This window comes from Triturus cristatus, chromosome 1_2 (assembly GCF_964204655.1).
Source record: "Triturus cristatus chromosome 1_2, aTriCri1.1, whole genome shotgun sequence".
NCBI classification, from domain to species: Eukaryota; Metazoa; Chordata; class Amphibia; order Caudata; family Salamandridae; genus Triturus; species Triturus cristatus.
In genome coordinates, this window is record NC_140580.1 from 304438430 (window position 1) to 304460162 (window position 21733).

Consider the following 21733-nt stretch of genomic DNA (forward strand, 5'->3'; position numbering starts at 1 on the left):
TTACTATTTTCCTCAGTCAATCGTTATTATCAAGTGTAGAGCATCCCTGCATGCTAAATGGCCTATGACTGGGCATGTTGTCATTCCTACTGCTAGGGGGGAGCGTCTAAATTGGATTGTCGAATGCTCCGGGGGACTAGTACGAAACTCCAGCGTAAACAGGTTTTCGACTAGATCTGCTCTTTTCATGATAAGTTTGATACAGTTGTGACGATGGTTTGGAGAAGTTAACCTCTAACATGCCTTATCCAATGGATGGCTTTATTGGTTAAGGAATCCCCGGTCTCTGTGCCTCTACATGCGTCATATTTTGGTAAATTTACCATAAAAATTCTAGGGGGGCTAGCTATATTGTGTATGTTCTGTACTCGGGTCCCCGACAGAGATCCCAACTGTGGCAAATCTGTATGCGGTGAGGTTTTACTTCTAGGAGATGGTTGTGTCCTCATCACTGCTGCCTTACTAAAATTAGTACAGTTGCTAGCTACAATGTGTGGTGGGTGCTTGATCGTCGCGGGTATTGTCTTATTAATGTTTGGCTTAGCTCGATCTAAGTAATGTCGTGCCCCACTCGCTGTGATGTTACTAGCTATGACTGGAATAGTCGATATGACCAATGAGGTAGTAGACGTGGCACCCGGTGGATCTACCAAGTGGCTACTTTCCTGTGTGTTTCCATTCCCTCTTCGGGTTGGGTCTGATACTAAAGATTTGACCATTGTAGATAACTGCTCTATCATGCCTCTTATAGTCCCCACTTCGAGTCTTAATGTGGTGACTATTTGGAACATGTGCTGCCATTCTGTGCAAGATCCTGGTACTATATCTTGATCATGTATAGCTATTGTCTGAGGGGATTGGGCCATCACAGATCTTTCACCTCCCCCCTCATTTTTATTGTCTAAGTCTGATAGTGGCTGAAATCTGATAGTACAAATGACTAAAGGATCTATGTGATCCATGTCTAGCAATTGCTTGGTTGGCCCGTTATTAATAAGGCCTGTTGCCGTGATATCACGTACCCCATCATTATTGTTGGTTACCAGTTTTTTTTTTATTTGGTTTGCGAAACATGTCAGGAATGGCCGGATTCACTGGTTTACTCTGCCTGGGGTATTTATTGTTATTAGTTGCGTGTGTCATGGGTGTGGATTCTATAATATCCTCACACTCACTTATTAGGGTGTCTATTCGGTCCATTACACAGTTACTACCTGCCGATTTTTGTGATTTTTTTGCCTTCTTCCCCTGTTATATCGTCTTACCTCGCCCTCACCCCCCTCCCCACTTTCTTCCAGTGACTTTCTTTTCCCCATCAACCTAAGCTGAGCTAAGCTGATAAAATGGTGGTCCTGCCAACACAGGAAGACGGGCTTTTCTTGGTTCCAGATATACCTTAGCTTTCTGACACAGACAGATCATACAAGTAAGAGGAGGAAGTGACAGGGTATTTTGGGGCCTAGATTGCAACCCAAAGGTCCAGGTAGACAGTCCGCTGGCAGTTATTGAGCTCAGGAAGAAACATGCATTGTCACAGTACCTTTGGATTCCCACCCTCAAACGGTTCTGCACCTTGTCGCAGATGGAAGAGGGGTGGCCCTGCCCTGCCTCTTCCTGGCAGTGACGGGCCCGCCCTTGTCCCGCGCGTGTCCCGCTCAGCGGGGACTCACCAGTGCTGATAAGGGCTCTGCTGACTCCTCCTTCACAGCTGACTGTGGGTGGGAGACTCACGTTGCACTCTGGGACTTAGAGTCCCACCAGAGTGTCAGTCCAGGTGGTAGCACTCGCGGTGAAGGAAGGAAAGTGCCCCTGAGGTTTGCAAGGGACAGAAAGCAGAGCAAGGAACACAGCCCCAGCCAAGGACCGGCAAAGATGCAAAAACTGCCCCACTGGTGGCTCGGGTGTAGTTTCAATTTCAGTGGAAAAGATATAACTTATCACAATTTACATTTACAACTGATGCTCTTCTAAACTTTTTCAAAAGCAGGCATTGCATTGAGGACCCCCTGCCCTTTCCCCCTAATTGGGTTATCTAGATATAAAAGCAAGTCATACAGTGGAATATTATGTTATATGCCAAGGAATGTGATGCTTTAAATCTTCACCATGCCAACAACTCTACGCTACAGTGAACAATAATGGACAGAGTGAACAACTGTAGGAATAGAGTTTGGGAGAGTCTAAGGTTCTGGGTTCCCTGCGTGGGACTTGGGGTGGGTTTTGGTTATTGGCATTTGCTGCTGGGACATTGAGCTGATTAGGATTACTCTTACCTGCTTGCACCATCGTCTGCTGAGCTTCCTTTCAACAACCCTGTCTCCTATCCCTTTGCACCTTCCATCTGTCCAATATAGTTTGGCCTGTTTGCACCCATACAGCAGGGTTTGAGTATAGCAGCTTTATACACTGTATGAAGTGTACCTTAACATTCATAGGTCTCAACGAGGCATAAAAGTATGCCGAACATCGGCAAATGCCTTTTCTGTATCTAGTTATTCTACTAACTCCTCTGAAAAGCCATCTATAATGTGAAATTATTTCTTTAAGTTGAGTGAGGTGGCTCCAATGGTGATAAAGGCATTTTGGCCCGGATGTAGTAGTTTAAGGGGAACCGACAGCTGCCTTGATGCCAGAATGTTCTAAAGATTTTACAGTACACATTCAGTCCATATTCAGCATCAATAAGAGACTATGTGAAATTATGTCTGTTGGGCCACTATCCTGTTTGGGCAGTACTGCAAAAAGTGCTTCTCTCATGGCTGGTGGTAAAACACCAGCTTTGAACGAGCTGCAATCCATCTCCAAAGGTCATGGTGCCAAAATATCCCTGAATATTTTCCAGCAGCACATCTGTTTTTGCTGTTTTGTCTAATGGCCCTCCTGATGCGATGTAACAAGAGTGGAGTCCCTAAGTCTTCGCTGGACTCCAGAGTTGCACGTCTCATAATATGTGGTCTATATGCACATTATCCAATACAGATGAATTTGAGTATAAATGTGCAGCAAATATTTTGTCAATCTCATTTGCATGTTTTTAATATTGCCTTTCTGTTCCTTGGTTCTGTCATTTCTGTGCTTTAGTTGGCGGGGTTAATTAACATCCTACCTGATTTACCCCCCCCCCTCCATCTGCGTGCTGATTATATATTCACAGAGGTCTATGAAGCAGAACCTATTGGATAGGAATGCATGCCTGCCTTTTCATTTCAATAATTGGTCTTAGCAGGAATGATTTTGTACTGCTCGATTTTCTATAACTCTCATTCCTTTCTCTTTGTCTGCTAATTGCCTTTGTAACACTGGGCAGCCACCACTTACTGTCATAATGCACATCCAACGGCCACAAGCAAGTAGATATCCTACTTAGTACTGCAGTGTCCTGTTGATCCAGAGTACTTTAAATATTAGTTTGTGATCACCTTGTGGACTGTAATTTAGAATGCCAGCTCATGGAGGCTCCCGGAAGGGTTATGCTTGTGGGGTTTTATAACAGAGTATCATGACCAACAATATAGACTGACATGAATATTGTTCACCAAAATATTATTTTTCTATACTTATAATGTAAATTACAAAAACATTGTGCCACATATATATATCTATAAATTATATATATATATATATTCACTGAAAAAACCATAGGTTTCACACATGTTATAGTTAGCTGTACATTTCACTCGTAAAAAACCAATGAAATTCCCCCGTTATAGTTAGTGCAGGCAACTATAACTCACGCGACCGCAATCCTCTGCTGATGCTAATACTGTATTTAGACACTTATTTGCCCATGTCTTCTTCCATTAAATTTTAGCTATACATATATTACAAATATTTTTTTTTCATAAAGACACATATGTCATCAGCAGAAGATTGCGGTCGCGTGAGTTATAGTTGCCTGCACTAACTATAACGGGGGAATTTCATTGGTTTTTTACGAGTGAAATGTACAGCTAACTATAACATGTGTGAAACCTATGGTTTTTTCAGTGAATTTGCAAGGTTTTTTAAATGCTAATTCCTAACTATAACGTGTGTGAAACCTATGGTTTTTTCAGTGAATTTGTACGGTTTTTTAAATGCTAAGTTACTTTACGCCATTCGTGGCGTGCGCGCCCACTTTACGCAGTTAGTGCCGTGCACGCACGGTGGTCACGCGGTGCGCTGCGTGCCCACGTTATGCGGGATGGGCCATGTACGTACGATGCGCTTCGCGCACCGTGTGCACATGGGGGACATATTTTGCGCAACGTTGTAAAATGTATTGTTTATTATTATAATATGTGCTATATGCCATGCACAAATGGTGCCCTTAGGGCACCATTTGCACACGTGGTAGAGAGAGTGGATATTTTAAAAAAAAAAAAAAAATTTTGAACCGTACGCGTACGGTAAGCGTAATCGGCGATTTTTCGAAAAAAATAAAAAAAAAATGTTTCCCTTTGGGGGTCGTTTGGGGACCCGTATATCACTTCTGGGTGGTTTTTATTTCAATATACTGCCCCTTTAGACATTTTTTGGCTTCATTTTTGCTGCCCCACTCAGAGTGCGAGAGAGAAAATGGCGGCCGCAGCTTCCTGGTTTCGGCCGATTCGAATGTTTACTAAGATCTAAGAGCCAATTAGAATCTCGCTTGCGCACGTCACCGTACGCGTACGGTAAGCGCACCGTAAGCGCACCGTAAGCTGGCTCAGATATATATATTGATTTAAAGGCTATTTTCTCAGAATCTACTGAACAGATTTACACCAAACCTACAAAAGGCACTTCCTTGACCTGAGGACTACCTCTCTGCCAAATTTCAAGTATCTCTGTTCAGCCGTTCGGGCTGTAGCTGTGTCTAAAGGTCCTATGGAAAAATGCATGGGAAAAACGCGTTTTGGGACCCCCCTTTTATCTCAGCCCCCGCTTGACGAATCCCCCCGAGACTTTCAGGGTAGGAGCGGAGCGTAGCGCCCCACCTATTTTGAAAATTTCGCGAGGATTCGTCGACCGGCGCCAAAGTTATTCCAAATAGAATGTTGCGGATTTCCTATGGAAACAGGGTCCTAACTATAACTATCTACTGGCGACCGCCAGTAGATAATGTATGTTGGTATGTAATATATATTCAACGAAAAAACAAGATTCATGATTAATTATAGTCAGGAAAGCTTCATTTATTATGTCTTTACACAAACAACGTAAACCACACAAATACACAAATCTTAGAAATTAAAAAATGAAAGTTATAACTTAAAGTTATAATTTGCACCCCACTCAAAACTTACTATAACTCATGCACCTCCATACACAGTATTGTAAACTTGCTAGCCACACTAAATGAACTATTTTGGCGCTATATCTTTTAAAAAGTCCATGAAAAATGCATTTGTGGAAAAACATGTTTCAGGGACCCCTTTATTCTTTGCACCCCTTTAACTAATCACCATGAAACTTGGCATCAACAGCCAATGTAAGAAAAAGAATAGATCTGCAAGGTTTTGTGGAGATTTATCAAACACTGACAGGTATTAGCAAGCAAAATTCTCAGGTATTCCTATTTCTTAGAATCCTAACTATAACTAATCTAAGGAATTGCTCACGGGGTACTTGTTGCCATCTTTATTTCATCAAAACAGACGCGTTTCGGTGACAGATTGCCTTTCTCAATGTTGCAAGGAAAAAGTTCATTACACACGTCATGACGGGTTCATTTAAATATCAAGAACCTATCGCCATTGGTGGGTTCAAAGCATTATCACAGAAAGAGGACTGCAATTGCATCATCTTTGTAGCTGTCACGTTGGTAAAGAAGGCTTTAAAGTATATATTATACAGTTGATAACATTTCAATGCCCCAATAACCTCACCTCCATAGGAAAGTCATGGTGGTTTTCGGTGCACAGCTCACCGCAGTATCAGCTTCATTCAAATTACCATACCGATGTGTGTTCAAAGAACCCTTCGTCTGCCGCTGGATGGTGCTTCAAAGTGAAGCCATAGGAGTCGGTCCGATTACTGGCTTCCCTAAATTTGAATAATTCACGACTTTGGTCGACAGCCCACTTCTTCAGAGGCGGTTCAGGCAGTTCAAATAATACATGGCGCTCCAATTTCACCATACTGCCGAACTCACAGCGGGTGCCACATAATATATATATTACCTATTGGCGGTTGCTAGTAGGTAGTTATAGTTAGGACCAAGTTTCCATAGGAAGAACATTTTTTTGTTTTGCTTATAACTTTAAATGGGAGTATATAACACGAAAGGGGAGATTCAATAAGGTGTTCAGAGGCTGGAATCTGGGTAATACTTTTAAAGCAGCAAGTACCTCTAACACCATAGATCACAGTATCACTTTTTCTCAGCAGATCTATTTATTGACTGCGAGTTGAATTTGATTTTCATATATTTAAATTGTTGAGAAACGAGAAGAACACTTTCTCGGTGTGACAATCAAAAATCCTATACATTTAACATTGAACAAATCTTCACTTTTTCATCAATACAATGTGACAACAACCATAAGTATAACAAATATAGAGTGTGACGATCATAAATTCTGTACATTTAACATTACAAATCTTCGCTTTTTCCGACAATACAGTGTGACAACATACATGAATATAACAGAAGAACAGTACTCAGATATCCTCTTTAAATGATGTGGGGGTATACAAGATCATTATTGCCTCCACATTAAATGATTGATGTGGTCCTAAATGCGATTAAAGAAAAAAAGTATTTTTTCAAAGTAGTTATAGAGAGCGTTAACTGAATGTTTTGTTTTGGCTCTTCTGGGGGCGTTATTATATAACTTTATCCCCAATGTTTTCTCATTTTCTATTAGCCAACGCGTTTCGACCTTTTCTGTTGTGGACCTTGTTATTGCCTTCCTAAGGTCTTCATCAGGGCTTTATTATGATTCCAAAGGGACATCTTTATATCTTGTCGTGCTGTCAGGTAAAGGGTGCTTGCACCTTCTTTCACCTTTCCCGTTCGTCCTCTATTCAAGAGGTTGACAAGTGGGTCTTTTTGACGGTTAATGGCGTCTTTGTGGATCGTTTGTTATTCTTTGCAGTTCTGCGTTGTTTCTTCTCTTCTGTACTCTTCGTCGCCTTCCGTCGTTTTACGAAAACTTCCTGTAAGTTTTCGTAAAACGACGGACGGCGACGAGGTGGACCTGTACAACTCGTACCCCTGGGGACTCAGCTTTTATGGCTGTCATTGGCTCCCGTAAAAAAAGAGCCGTATGGAGTGACGTAGGGATGAATCGTACTTGCTGGGCCATAAAACACTGCTTACATACGTACGGACGTTGCGTACAGGCTGTTCTGGATCAGAATCGTAGTTTTTTTTTACCCGTACGGTCTTTTGTACGATTCGTACGGAAATAGGCTTTCTGTACGAATCGTACTTCCTAGGTTGTACGGACAGTTTACTGGGTACGAGTCGTACGGAGAAAACGCTCCGTACGACGATTCGTACAGCCTTTTTCCAGGATTGGAATCGGCCCCTACATGTTACAGTTCCGTGTGACATAAACAATATCTATTACACTTGAATGACTCGAAACTCTATAATGAAAATAAAGGTAGGATACGATTAGGACATGTATCCTTTAAGAAAAGAAACAAAAAAAAAATTTGCAAAGTGTAATCATCAAACTTCTTCGGTACCCTGGTACTCCTTTGTTGTAACACAAAATTATCAACAGTAGAACAGTCAGCAATCTCTTGTACGGTAGATTCAATCTGGTGCATGTCAGAATTGGTAATAGTTCTAGTCACTTCAGAACTTTGAGGAGGAACACAAAATGGTGCTTCTTAGAAGCACATTAGGTACCCTTCTCGTCAAACCATACATTATTGTCTTCAGCTCTTTAAAAAAAAATTCTTGTTCAAAGAGCTAAGGCACCGACCTGAGGCAAACTCCAACCGATTCTGTTATATCAAATCTGAAGCTGCTGCATTAGTGAATTCCACATTACATGTAACAGATCCATGTGACATATACAATAGCTATTAGACATGAATGGCTCAATTTTATAATGAAAATAAAGGTAGGATACGATTAGCACACTGTGCCAACCAGTTCCTAAAGAATGTCGTGTTTTTTGATGTTGATCACCAGCTCGTGAGTAGAGGCTGAGGATGAGTAAATTTGTGTGAAAGGGCTTTGTGGATAACAGGCAGGCAGAGAGACGTGTGCACAAAGAATAGAGATGGTTTCAAAATGGATGTCGGGTTTAGGCTAATTTAGGAAGTAAATTGCGTATTTGGATAGGCCATACATCACCCATCCCTGGTTAGACTGGAGACGTAAGGGGCAATAATGAAAACAGAGTTCAAATGCCTGAGCATACTTAGAAAGTTATTATATGAAAATAGTTCAATTGAAGTGTATTAAAAAAATTGAAAGGAAAAAGTCAAAAAAGTTGGTAAAAATCAATCCAAGAAGAACGTGAATTTCTTACAAGTCTTGGAGATTGCAGTCCAGAAGTTCTTCAGCGGCTTGAGATGCGTAATGTTCCAAAAGGTCATTGTTGCCATCGTGTGAGAAAAGGGAAGCGATCCAATTCATATCTTCGAAGGGACAGTAATGTTCCTCGAATGTTGGAGCGGCAATTTGAATTGGCAGGCAATCTGCGATGTTGTCAAAGGTCGTACGTTAAAGTAGATCTTTCACGGCTGCGCAGAAATCCCATTCCGCCACGATACCATTTAGCGTTGCATCCGCCATTGCTCTACTGCCTGAATAATCGAGTTCATGGTTTTCAAGATACTCCATTACCTGATGGATATCTGGAGCAATTGTTGGGATGTTGGCAAGGCATACATCCATTCGCCAGTCGAATGGGCAAGTTTTGCAATAGAAAGATGGTTGGAGGCATATTGGATATGTGTAAATAAACGTTATGTTGTAGCTGGCTCCGATAATAGATAGAGGCAGGCAGCCGAAAAGTAGTTCCATTTTTTCACGGTATTGATGTAGCTTCACGTAGAGGCGTATTCTGTAGGAGATGCTTTTTACCACAGGGAGCGCAGTCATTTTTTACAAGCAAAAATAGTAGTTGGATGGCCGCAAAGAGAGCGAGAATTTTGGGCACTGTTCCTGTTATTCCAGAGATGATCGAATGAATGAAGTGTGGTATTATACCAAAAACAGTTTGAGAAGTCCGGAGGAGACTGTATTAAAAAAGTGTGCCAGACCTTGAGTGTGAGATGTGTTGACAATTGGGTAACAATTCACAAAGTGTAATGGGAGGTTCGAATTTAAAAGGGACTGTATTTTACTGGAAGTTCGTGCTATCTGCAGGTGATAAATTTCTTTTGCAGAAGTGAGGGACACTCCTGTTCTGAAGAAAAGCACTTTAGTTTGGTTAGTTTAATGAAATCTGTTTGCAAAGTAGGGATTTAATGCCAAGTTGAAGTTTAGGAGTTAGTTTGTGTGGGTGGGAATAGACATTGCTACAGGAAGTTACTCGGTTTGAAACAGTAAGGACATACGGTATGCCACCTCACATTCCGTAGCAGTGCATGTTATTGAGAAGCAGATAACTGCCATTAGAAAGCTGTGTGAATGTATGTGAATGTTATTGTGATTGTGGGAGCTGGCGTGATTTCAAGAAAGCAGGCAAGATTGGGGGCTGTAAGCTTAGAAGTGTCGTGCAGTTGGAAATTCTTGCGTAGTAATGAATGACTGCCATTGTGGTCACAGTTTGCACCTGTGAGAAAAACTTCTGTATGCTCTTTAAGACAGCGATATGTAAATGGGAGAAACCACTGCTCGTGAATAAACTCGCTACCTTATATAATCACATACAACATGACAAACAACATGTACACCTATCAGACACAACAACACTACGTACTGTGGGAACCGTGGATAGCCATGTACACAAAGCAAACATGGCATAGCACCTCTGTTACACAATGCAGAATGCAGGGAGAGATGGGAGGAAAGTATGTGCGTATGTGGCAAGTGATTCTCGATTAAAAAAAGTATACAATGGAAAGTGTTGAGGGGATGTTGCGGACAGACTTGAGTATGCAGAGCACACACATGTACATGTGAACATACACTGATGGTCTATTGAGTGAAGTAGATAGTGGACGGAACCATAATAGTACAGTCAGTAGGGAAGATTTTGAAACCATAGCGCGTACGTGCCCTTTCCCCCCCCAAATCTTTAGCGTAGTGGGCTGGCTCGGCGTACGCAAGGCTAGCGTAGGGGTATGAATAAAAGGCATGTTTCTCTGGGTATGGTTCTCTTCAGGAATGGCAAACGTGTCTGCCAGGTCTGCGCAACTTACACCACCACGAGGTTGACCTCGTGAGTTAAGTTGGCTGCGTGAATGATGCTCTCAGCCTGCTGGTACTCAGAAACCGTTGTGGCCGCTGCGACGCACATATGCCCCACAGTTCACCTTTTGCTACCGCATTATGTGAAAGAGGGCCCACCACGTGCCGGCGGAAGCTCCTGGGGCGAGGTCTGCGAGGTCGGAAGGTTCCTCAGATCAACACTGGCTACCGCGACACAGGAACACAGCGTTCAGTTTGAGGCCCAGTAGCGTGGAGTGCTCTGTATACTACTAACATAGTAGTCAAACAGGTACCAACAGTGGAACGGTGTCTTGATCCCACAATGGACGATGTTAGAACTGCATCTGAGAGTGGAGCTGAAGGTACTCCCTTGGAGCAGGTGCAACCAACTCTAGGTCACAATAGTGGAACGGTGAATTGATTCCAGAATGGACGATGTCCAATATTACTTGCAAGTGGGTTTTCACAGAACTCCTTCTGTTTACGTGCATCAGACTCTGTGCTTCCGTAGGTAATTGCTGCACATGATTATTGGGCTTGGCTGACTGCAGTGGCTGGAGTACACTGCGCTACAGCAGGTCCGAACAGTGAAGTGGAGTCTTGAGCCCACAATGGATGATGTTAGAACTGCATCTCAGAGTGGAGATAAAGGTACTCCCTTCGGGCAGGTGCTACCAACTCTAGGTCCCAACAGTGGAATGGTGTCTTGATCCCACAATGGACTATGTTAGAACTGCATCTCAGAGTGCAGATGAAGGTACTCCCTTCCACCAGGTGCAACCAACTCTAGGTCCCAACTGTGGAACGGTGTCTTGATCCCACAATGGACGATGTTAGAACTGGATCTGAGAGTGGAGATGAAGGTACTTCCTTCGCCCAGGTGCAAGCAACTCTAGGTCCCAACAGTGGAACGGTGTCTTGATCCCAGAATGGACGATGTCCGATATTACCTGCTGCTGGGTTTTCAGAGAACACCCTCCGTTGAGGTGCATCAGACTCTGTGCTTCCATAGCTAATTGCTGCACATGATTATTTGGCTTGGCTGACTGTAGTGGCTGGAGTACACCGCGGAACAGCAGGTCTGAACAGTGAAACGGGGTCTTGATCCCACAATGGATGATGTAAGAACTGCATCTGAGAGTGGAGATAAAGGTACTCCCTTCGACCAGGTGCTACCAACTCTAAGTCCCAACAGTGGAATGGTGTCTTGATCCCACAATGGACGATGTTAGAACTGCATCTGAGAGTGGAGATGAAGGTATTCCCTTCGACCAGATGCAACTAACTCTAGGTCCCAACAATGGAAGGGTGTCTTGATCCCACAATGGACGATGTTAGAACTGCATCTGAGAGTGGAGATAAAGGTACTCCCTTTGACCAGGTGCTACCAACTCTAGGTCCCAACAGTGGAAGGCTGTCTTGATCCCATAATGAACGGTTTCCTATATTAACTGCTGCTTGCTTTTCCCAGAACTGTTTCCGTTGAGGTGCATCAGTGTCTGTGCTTCCGTAGTTAACTGCTGCACATGATTATTGGGCTTGGTTGACTGTAGTCAAAGGATTACACCGCGGTACAGAAGGTCCGAACAGTGAAACGGATCTTGATTATATGATTGAGGATCTCAGAAGTTAAAGTCTGTGATGATTTCTGTGTACCCCCTCCGACCAAGTGCAACCAACTCCGTGCATCCGAATCCAACGCCACGTGGCTGTGAGATGTTAATGACTACTGCCTCTGGCTTACACTGCGGTCAGCAGGGCTCACAATTCAGATTGAGTGGTGATTGTTTAATTACAGAATTCAGTAGGCAACTAACTACAACGTCTTGAAATATACAAAATATTCTTTTAGTATATTTGCTTGAAGAATTTTTTTAGATGAGTTATATGTTGAGTAAAATGGTGAAATTCATCTTGCAAGTTCAAAGGAACTCTGAATAGTCTACACTGTGGACAGTAGAAATCGCAATTCGAATTGTTTTGATTTATTTATTGCAGAGTTTTCTGTAATTTATGTTGTTGTATTTTGGGAAGAGGAACTGAGAAAAAGTATTAATGGATGTCTGTGTGACTAATGCCTTCAATTTACACTGCAGACAGCAGTGTTCACAATTCAGATTGAGTCGGTATTGTAGATGACTCAGTCCTGTAAGAAAAGACATTGCTGCAGTGCGCTCTGTCTGCACCATGCCTACGTGTCATCGCAGGCTCCGCACACGCTTTTTCTTGCTTAACATACGCCAAACTGTGTAACTCAAGTCCACCTTACGTAGATGTGGGTCCTTGCTGACCACTCTTTCTGGCCTACACTGCAGACAGCAGTGTTCACAATTGAGATTGAGTCGCTATTGCAGATGATGCAGTGTTGATGGCAACAGACAGTGCTGCTAGTACGGACCGCTCGCAGCACGCTTCATCGCTGCCTGTGCACTTGCTTATGTGGCTATCTGAGTGAACTAGAACTGCTGGACCCTTTATGATACAACCTTTTTGTGTATTATTTCAGATCTCTTGCCTTTGTCTGAATATAGCACAAGTTGTGGTTCTTTAACGATAGAATATTTTCTGTATTATTTTACATCTACTGTCCCTACCTTACTGCAGCACAAACTATTGACTCTTTTATTATTGAATCTCTGTGTGTGATCCAATGATTACTGTTGTAGTTGATGCTAGCAGCAACCATTCTCTGAGGGCTGGTTTACATTCACCCCACAGGCATCCAGCACAGACGTCACTGGATATGCGACCCTGGTAATAAAAAGGAGTTGAGCGCACGTACCCATACCCAGTTCCACTATCTATCTGTGTCCGTGTGTTCATTATCTATGGATGATAATGCCCCTGGGCCGTACCACATTACATTGTGCTGTGGATAGCGTATGCAAGCATGTTACCTCTGGCAGTGGAGAAAACTTTGGTTATATAAGTTTTAGGTGTGTGCCTATCACAGGTGGAAGGCTACTTTACAGACCATGAATATTGATGAAGATGATGGTTGCATGTTGTGTGTAGTGTAAGATATGTGTATATAGCAAAACGTTTTCAAAAAAGTTCTCTAAGCAGAAGAGGTGTGTCTCATCAAATGCTGTAGAGAGAATGACTAAAATGGGTGGTGTTTTCCAACTGGTAGAATGGGAAATGTTATGAACCAATCAAATACTTTTTTTTAAGGTCACATGGCAATCGCGCACTCAGCACGCAAGGAGACCACACCAGACGCGATTTTGAGAAAATATATTTACTATAATATAAGTTTATTACAGTTAGAAATGTACAAATGTTTAAAATATTTTAGATTATAGCTTGCTATCATATACACTTTAAAGTTATGTAGATATAGTTTTGAGACATACAAAAAAATGAGGGAATGGCGTAACTGGCGTGGCACCATACGTCTATGATGTAACACAGGGCCTGGCAGCGTGCAGTCGTCGCATATGCAACGCGCAGCAGGCGCGACCCCATATGTACATGACGTAACGCACGGCTTGGTATTGCGAACCCGTCGCATACCAGAGTAGTAGCTTGCGCGACCTCATACGTATATGCTCTTACGCGGGACGTGGTGCCATGAACTCATGGGATACGAAATGCACATCATTTCAATATGGCGGATAGGATTTGCGTGCTGATGGAGCTTGGTAGACTACCGGTACAGGACTCTAGTTTTCTCAGAAATTTTTTTTTATATAGATTCTTTTTTTGAAGATATAAAACATTACATAATTTTTAAAGTTAAAAAAAGGTTTATAGAGTTCCAAAATATTATTAAAAAATTAGAAAAAATATAGGTTTTATAAATATTAAAAAGCAAATTAACATTTAAAAAAACCATTGAAATTAACTGAAAAACCCATAGGTTTCAGGCACTCAGGCACGTTATAGTTAGAAATTAGCATTTAAAAAAACGTAGAAATTCACTGAAAAAACCATAGGTTTCAGGGACGTTATAGCTAGTTGGACATTTCACTCGTACAAAATCATAGAAATTCCCCTGTTATAGTTAGTTCAGCTAACTATAACTCGCGCCCCCGCAATGCATTGCTGATGACATCACATATTACATCATTCATGACATGGTCAGTGACATCACTGATGACATCACTGATGATATCTCAAATGACATCACTGATGACATCATCCACGTCAAAATCTGATGCAACTCCTCACACTCTAATATAACCTTTGATACACCCACTGTAAAATACAGACTACCATTTTCGAAACAATCGACACACACATACCAGTTACTATATACGCACTCACTGATTCCTAGGTCTACACACACATCCACTCATTCACCCATACAATCACTCATACATACAGTCACTCATCAATACAACACTATCAAATGCACTCATACACCTATACAGACACTCATCCACTGCCAGTCATCCATTGAGTTACTCACACACCTAGTCAGTCATGCAAAGAATCAATCACACTCCCATTTCCTCACCTATACAGTTATACACACCACACCTCACTTATTCAAACATATACTAACACATACTTACTCTCTTATACAATCACTGATACCAGTACACACTCATCCATACAGCCACTCTCACAATCACTGACTCTAACGTATAGTCATTTATATACTCCAACTCTCACATACACTGCCTTTTACATATGTAGTTACTTGGACATGTACCACTGAGACATCCAATCTCTCACTAAAACACCCATACACACACTCACCCACCCATACAGTTGTTTCCACATGAACTCTTGAACCCATACACCCAGTGAATCAACCACTCACACATCTATGCATAGAGTCACACACCTCCCACCCACCCATACACACACTCAGTCTCCCATACAAATACTCAGGCAACCAATCAATAACCCATATAGACACTCATGTAGCTACTGACCAACACATGCAGCAGCTTACACAACAACAACAGACATACTGATACACACATTCAGACAGTATAGTCACTAACCCATGCATTCAGTAAGGCACATTTAATCACTCACTTATACCATCAGTCACGCACCTACTAAATCCTTCATCCAGACACTTATACACCCACTCATTCTTCAATACACCTTGGCATATATATAAAACACATTTAAACTTTACAGAAACACACAGTCACTGGATGATGTGATCAGTGATGTCATTTGAGATGTCATCAGTGATCTCACTGACCATGTCATGAATGATGTAATATGTGACGTCATCAGCAGTGCATTGCGGGGCGTAGGTTATAGTTAGCTGAACTAACTATAACAGGGGAATTTCTATGGTTTTGTACAAGTGAAATGTTCAACTAACAATAACGTCCCTGAAACCTATGTTTTTTTTTCAGTAAAAAAATAAAAAATATATATATATACATATATATATTTGCACACAATCTTCCTAGCCAGGAAGAAAAACGGGCCGCACTCCCAAGTGAGCAAGTTGTCAGGAGGCATCGAAACGCGTAGATCAAGCTCTGCTAAGCCCTAATGTTAAGAAATAAATAACTGCGTGAATTGTCACTTTGGGAGTGCGGCCTGTTTTTCTTCCTGGCTAGGAACATTGTGTGCAAATTAAGGAGCGGTGTGGTTCAACCGCAGGGGAACGCACCCACAATGAGCGTTGCACAAACCGGCTAACAGGAACCAGTTTGGAGGACATACATATATATATATATCTTATGTATATCTGCCATCTATGTTTTGTACCATTTTACTATGCTATTTTATCAGGCTTTTATAGAATTTTTAGATGTGTTTTTATCAAAAGTATCACTGGGGCTCCGGTTTTACTCGAGATTTTAAACAATCTATTGATGACATGATCGCCGATATAAGCATGAGGGACTGGTTTAATACATACACGGCATCCGGTCGTATTGGTGCATATTGATTACTTGAAAAACTCATTATATATTGGCATACTATATTATTAACTCTATATATACCTCTCCAGCACTAGCACTTCATACGAGGTATCTTTTGTGACGTGAAGTATAACTTATAACCTCACAGGAGGTTGATCTAACACGTACAAACGTTCAATTTCATTCATTTTTTACGTCAGGCTCACTTTTGCCATTATAAGAGTTTTTAAGACTACAAACACATGCACAATACTTGCACCTAGCTTCTCTACATTGATTGATTTTCATATGATTTTAATATGGACATTTTATCAATATGTATTTTAATCATTTTTGTCGGTGTTCGAATTTAATCTAGTACATGTATATATATATATATATATAAAAAAAATTTAGCACTCGCACTTGCACTATGTTTACATATTTATTATTTTATTGTAAACTGCGAACTTTGCACATTTGCCCGTATACAAATACTTATATTGTAAAATTTCCAACAATATGCCAAACAATATTGTGTACTATGTTTACAATTGAGATTTCAGAAATTGGCGGCATTTGTAGTCTGTTTTCACTGTTTTATCACCGATATAAAAGCTCTAAATGGCCGCAAGCATGTCATGTGATCAAGACAGTTAGTTACTGTCGAAACACGTAATGCTGCTACTAAGCCAAAATTGCTGACAACTTGAGCAATAAACTGCACTGAAACCTTCAACACGCTGTGGTCTGTACCTGTTTTTTCTGGAAATCCGAGAACAGACGGGACAGTGATACTTTGTATACATTTCGGGGAAGTTTGGCCGTCTTCTCCTCTACGGACCCTCTCTTCGTAACGGGCTGGCAGAATCATACAGCCAGCATCTGCAAGGAACTCGGAAGGAGTATTTCTTTCAAGCCAGCCCCCCGCAGCCAAATTTGAGGCACGTCAACGCTTTCCCACGCATACCCTGCTATCTGGACTCAGCCAACGACTCAACGGAGGTCGGAGGACGCCGACGAGAAGAAGGAGTGACTCCGGAAGGGTAAGCGGCTTTAGCTACACCTCACAAGCGGCTTACAGGCGGGTGACTGAGATTTAGTGTTTGAAACATCGCCAGCGCTGTGTGTAACATATTCACACTAATAAACAAGCGCAATAGTGCAGATACTCTTTGCCACATACAGCAATAATATCACAAAATGGCTACATCGGCAGACGCGCTGCGAGCCAGAGAAGCTATAGCGGATGCTCTATTTGCAAGTCTTCCAACTACCGACACAACCCACAATGGTAACAAGGATGGTCCAGGTGTCGATCATGACGTAAAAACGATGTTAAAAAATTTAGAAAAATTATTAAAGACAGAACTGACTAAATGGTGGGAGAAAAAAAGCCTGGAGAAATATAAAGAAGTGGGCCGTGTCCCACGAGGTCTTAGAATACTGACTGCACCTTCATTTGAAAACCCTAATCCCTCAATGTTGAAAGAATGGGCGAACAACAATCTGGAAGCATCCATGAATATGGTATCAATCTTGATAAAATATGCTGAAATTGATAGAATTGAAATCCTAAAGAAAATTGAATCTTTAAATACAATATTGGATGCACATGAACAGAAGGATTTAATTAAAAAATATCGTGAAGACATAAAAACAAGACTAACAAAACACGAAGAAACAATTAAAGCAAGGAAAATATGGAAGTTTTCAAGGGATAAAACCGATTATGAAACCGGAAGGGTATTCACATTCTCAAGAAAATTTGACAACGCCAAAAGACAAGCTTTGACTGCCAAAAATACTATGGTCAATAATGAAGTCCAAGAAATAAATAATACACCAAGTACTGACACCAGCCCTATGAGCAGCAATTGTGATTCAGATGATAGTGCCACAAACAACCATTTAACAAGACTCCCAACAGACTACACTCCCTCGGAGGAATTGGGGTTTCTCATGGACGATCGTCGCCACACATTACGTTCACACGATCCCGAGAGGACAAATGCCGGGAAAACAACTTCAGGAGAAAACAAAGGAGAAAAGCCCAGAGGCAGAGGAAGAGGCAGAGGGAGCAACAACAGGGGGAGAAAATGGTAACGTCAGAATCAAAGCAATCAGCCCCAGACAACACCGTTATAAATTTATCCAACATCGAACTAACGGTAGCAGAACTACAACTACTTTCACTGGGTCTATCTTTTTGTCCAGGCGAACGTTTCAAATACCCACAAACAAGAGTCGACGTCTTTAAATTTATAAGAAAACTAAAATTGAAAAAACATTTCAAACAAAACAAAGTGTTAGAAAAAACCACCACCATAGGAACTACTAACACCATTGATGAACTGTTTCAAGTGTGCGACATCCCATTACTCCGCTCAATGCACGCCCTAGCACAAGGAGAACCTAACGCCACCCAAACAACACAAGATTTGTTAGCAATGGGCATACAAGACAATGCAATCATTCCAACACCATTTCGATCACCGTCATCATTCATCCCGATGATGCCCCGGGATGCAATCGATATTTTCAATGATTGCGTTACAGAAGACCTGAAAAAATTGAATTAAAAAACTTTACGCACAAACAGACAAAGAAAATATAAGGAAGTACAATACTATAAATTGATACGAAAACTTCAATCACATGAAGACCTGATTATCAATAACTCTGACAAAGGGGGTAACATTGTCTTATGGCCACGACAGATGTATATGGCGGAAGCACACAGACATTTGGGAGACAGCGAATGCTATGTCAAAGCAACTTTCAATGACTTAAAAAAACCAAAGAAAGAGTATTCAAAGACCTTTCCAATTGGAAAAGAATGGGACTGTTGACCAAACATGAATTTGAATTTCTAAAGAACGATTATCCTATTACCCCGGTAATTTATTTCATCCCCAAAGTTCATAAACAGACTAATCCAGTCACAGGGAGACCTATAATATCAGCTCAAAAGGGACTCCTAGAAAACATGTCCAAGTATGTGGATTTCTTTCTACACGAACATGTGGAGAAATTGGATTCATATATTCGAGACACCAACCACTTCTTATCCAAACTTAAGACTATTGAATGGCATCAAGAATATATCTTTTTGGGTATGGACATTAGTTCCTTATATACAAGCATTGGACACTCAGATGGCAGAGCTGCCAATGAATACTATTTGTCTAAGCGCCCCAGTATGTTTTACCATCACAATGCAATGCTCCTTGACATGATTAACATATGTCTAACAAACAACTTCTTTATTTTCAACAAGGAAGTGTACCAGCAGCTACGCGGGGTGGCGATGGGGGCATGTTTTTCCCCCAGCTACGCGTGTCTCCACGTAGGCTGGTGGGAGGAATGTGTCCTCAGAACCACCCACATCAAGCTGTTTGATACTCATGTCATTAGATGGTGGCGATTTATAGATGATGTGTTTGTCATCTGGAGGGGAAACAAAGAATCAGCTCTCAAATTTGTTGAAACTATAAACGTCAATAATCTAAACCTGAATTTCACTGCAGATATAAATGATAAGTCCACACAGTTTTTAGATACGGAAATTTACATCAAGGACAATTGTATCCATACTAAATTTCATAGAAAAAGCACAGCGGGCAATGCCATACTACATGCCACGAGCTTTCACCCCTATCATTTGATTAAAAGCATCCCGTATGGGGAATTCTTTAGGATCAAACGTATATGTAATACAGATGAGGACCTCAAGACATGCCAAAGAGGGGCATTTGATAGATTCATCCATCAAGGGTATAACAAAAAGGAACTCCTTATAGCTATGGACAAAACCAACGCATGTAGTGCCAATGAAGAACCTAACATAGTAGTATGTCCCACCATTAATAAAACGGAATCTGAAAACACCATTAGACTTATTACGCCTTACAGCCAACAAAATAAACAAATTAAAAGGATTATTTACAAAAATTGGCCTATTGTTAAAACAGACCTCACTATGTCCCAATTAGTGCCCGATTTACCAAACATTACTTTCAGACGAGCACCATCCATGAGAGATGCATTAGTCGGAGCGAGCCCAGAAATTACTAAAATCACCAGTAATTGGTTAACTACTACTAAAAAGGGCTTTTTCAAATGCAGCTCATGTAGAGCCTGTAAATTTGGCATCAATACTCAGGAAGTCACAGGAATGGCGGCATCTAACCCTATTAGAATCTCCAAAATGCTCACATGCCGTACTGAGTTTGCAGTTTATGTCTTACAATGTACTTGCAAACTCAGATATGTAGGAAGTACCAAACTCCAAGTCTTTAATCGGATCCTACAGCATTTGAGAGCAATAGTCAATTCGGACCCCAGTTACCCGGTAGCACGTCATTTTAAACATGTGCATAACAACAATCTTAATGACCTTAGCTATTTTGCCATAGACATGGTACCCAAATCCATCAGAGGGAGCAATAGGGAGAAGAAATTGCGGCAACTAGAGTCATATTACATCTTGACTCTAGATTCCAAAATGCCAAATGGTCTGAACAACAGTGAAGAATTGCACCATTTCCTGTAATGTACTAATCTGTATTTCACTTATCTGGGACACGCAACATGTTTTACTTTTCTTATGTATATCTGCCATCTATGTTTTGTACCATTTTACTATGCTATTTTATCAAGCTTTTATAGAATTTTTAGATGTGTTTTTATCAAAAGTATCACTGGGGCTCCGGTTTTACTCGAGATTTTAAACAATCTATTGATGACATGATCGCCGATATAAGCATGAGGGACTGGTTTAATACATACACGGCATCCGGTCGTATTGGTGCATATTGATTACTTGAAAAACTCATTTTATATTGGCATACTATATTATTAACTCTATATATACCTCTCCAGCACTAGCACTTCATACGAGGTATCTTTTGTGACGTGAAGTATAACTTATAACCTCACAGGAGGTTGATCTAACACGTACAAACGTTCAATTTCATTCATTTTTTATGTCAGGCTCACTTTTGCCATTATAAGAGTTTTTAAGACTACAAACACATGCACAATACTTGCACCTAGTTTCTCTACATTGATTGATTTTCATATGATTTTAATATGGACATTTTATCAATATGTATTTTAATCATTTTTGTCGGTGTTCGAATTTAATCTAGTACATGTATATATATATATATATAAATTATTTTAGCACTCGCACTTGCACTATGTTTACATATTTATTATTTTATTGTAAACTGCGAACTTTGCACATTTGCCCGTATACAAATACTTATATTGTAAAATTTCCAACAATATGCCAAACAATATTGTGTACTATGTTTACAATTGAGATTTCAGAAATTGGCGGCATTTGTAGTCTGTTTTCATTGTTTTATCACCGATATAAAAGCTCTAAATGGCCGCAAGCATGTCATGTGATCAAGACAGTTAGTTACTGTCGAAACGCGTAATGCTGCTACTAAGCCAAAATTGCTGACAACTTGAGCAATAAACTGCACTGAAACCTTCAACACGCTGTGGTCTGTACCTGTTTTTTCTGGAAATCCGAGAACAGACGGGACGGTGATACTTTATATATATATATATATATATATATATATAT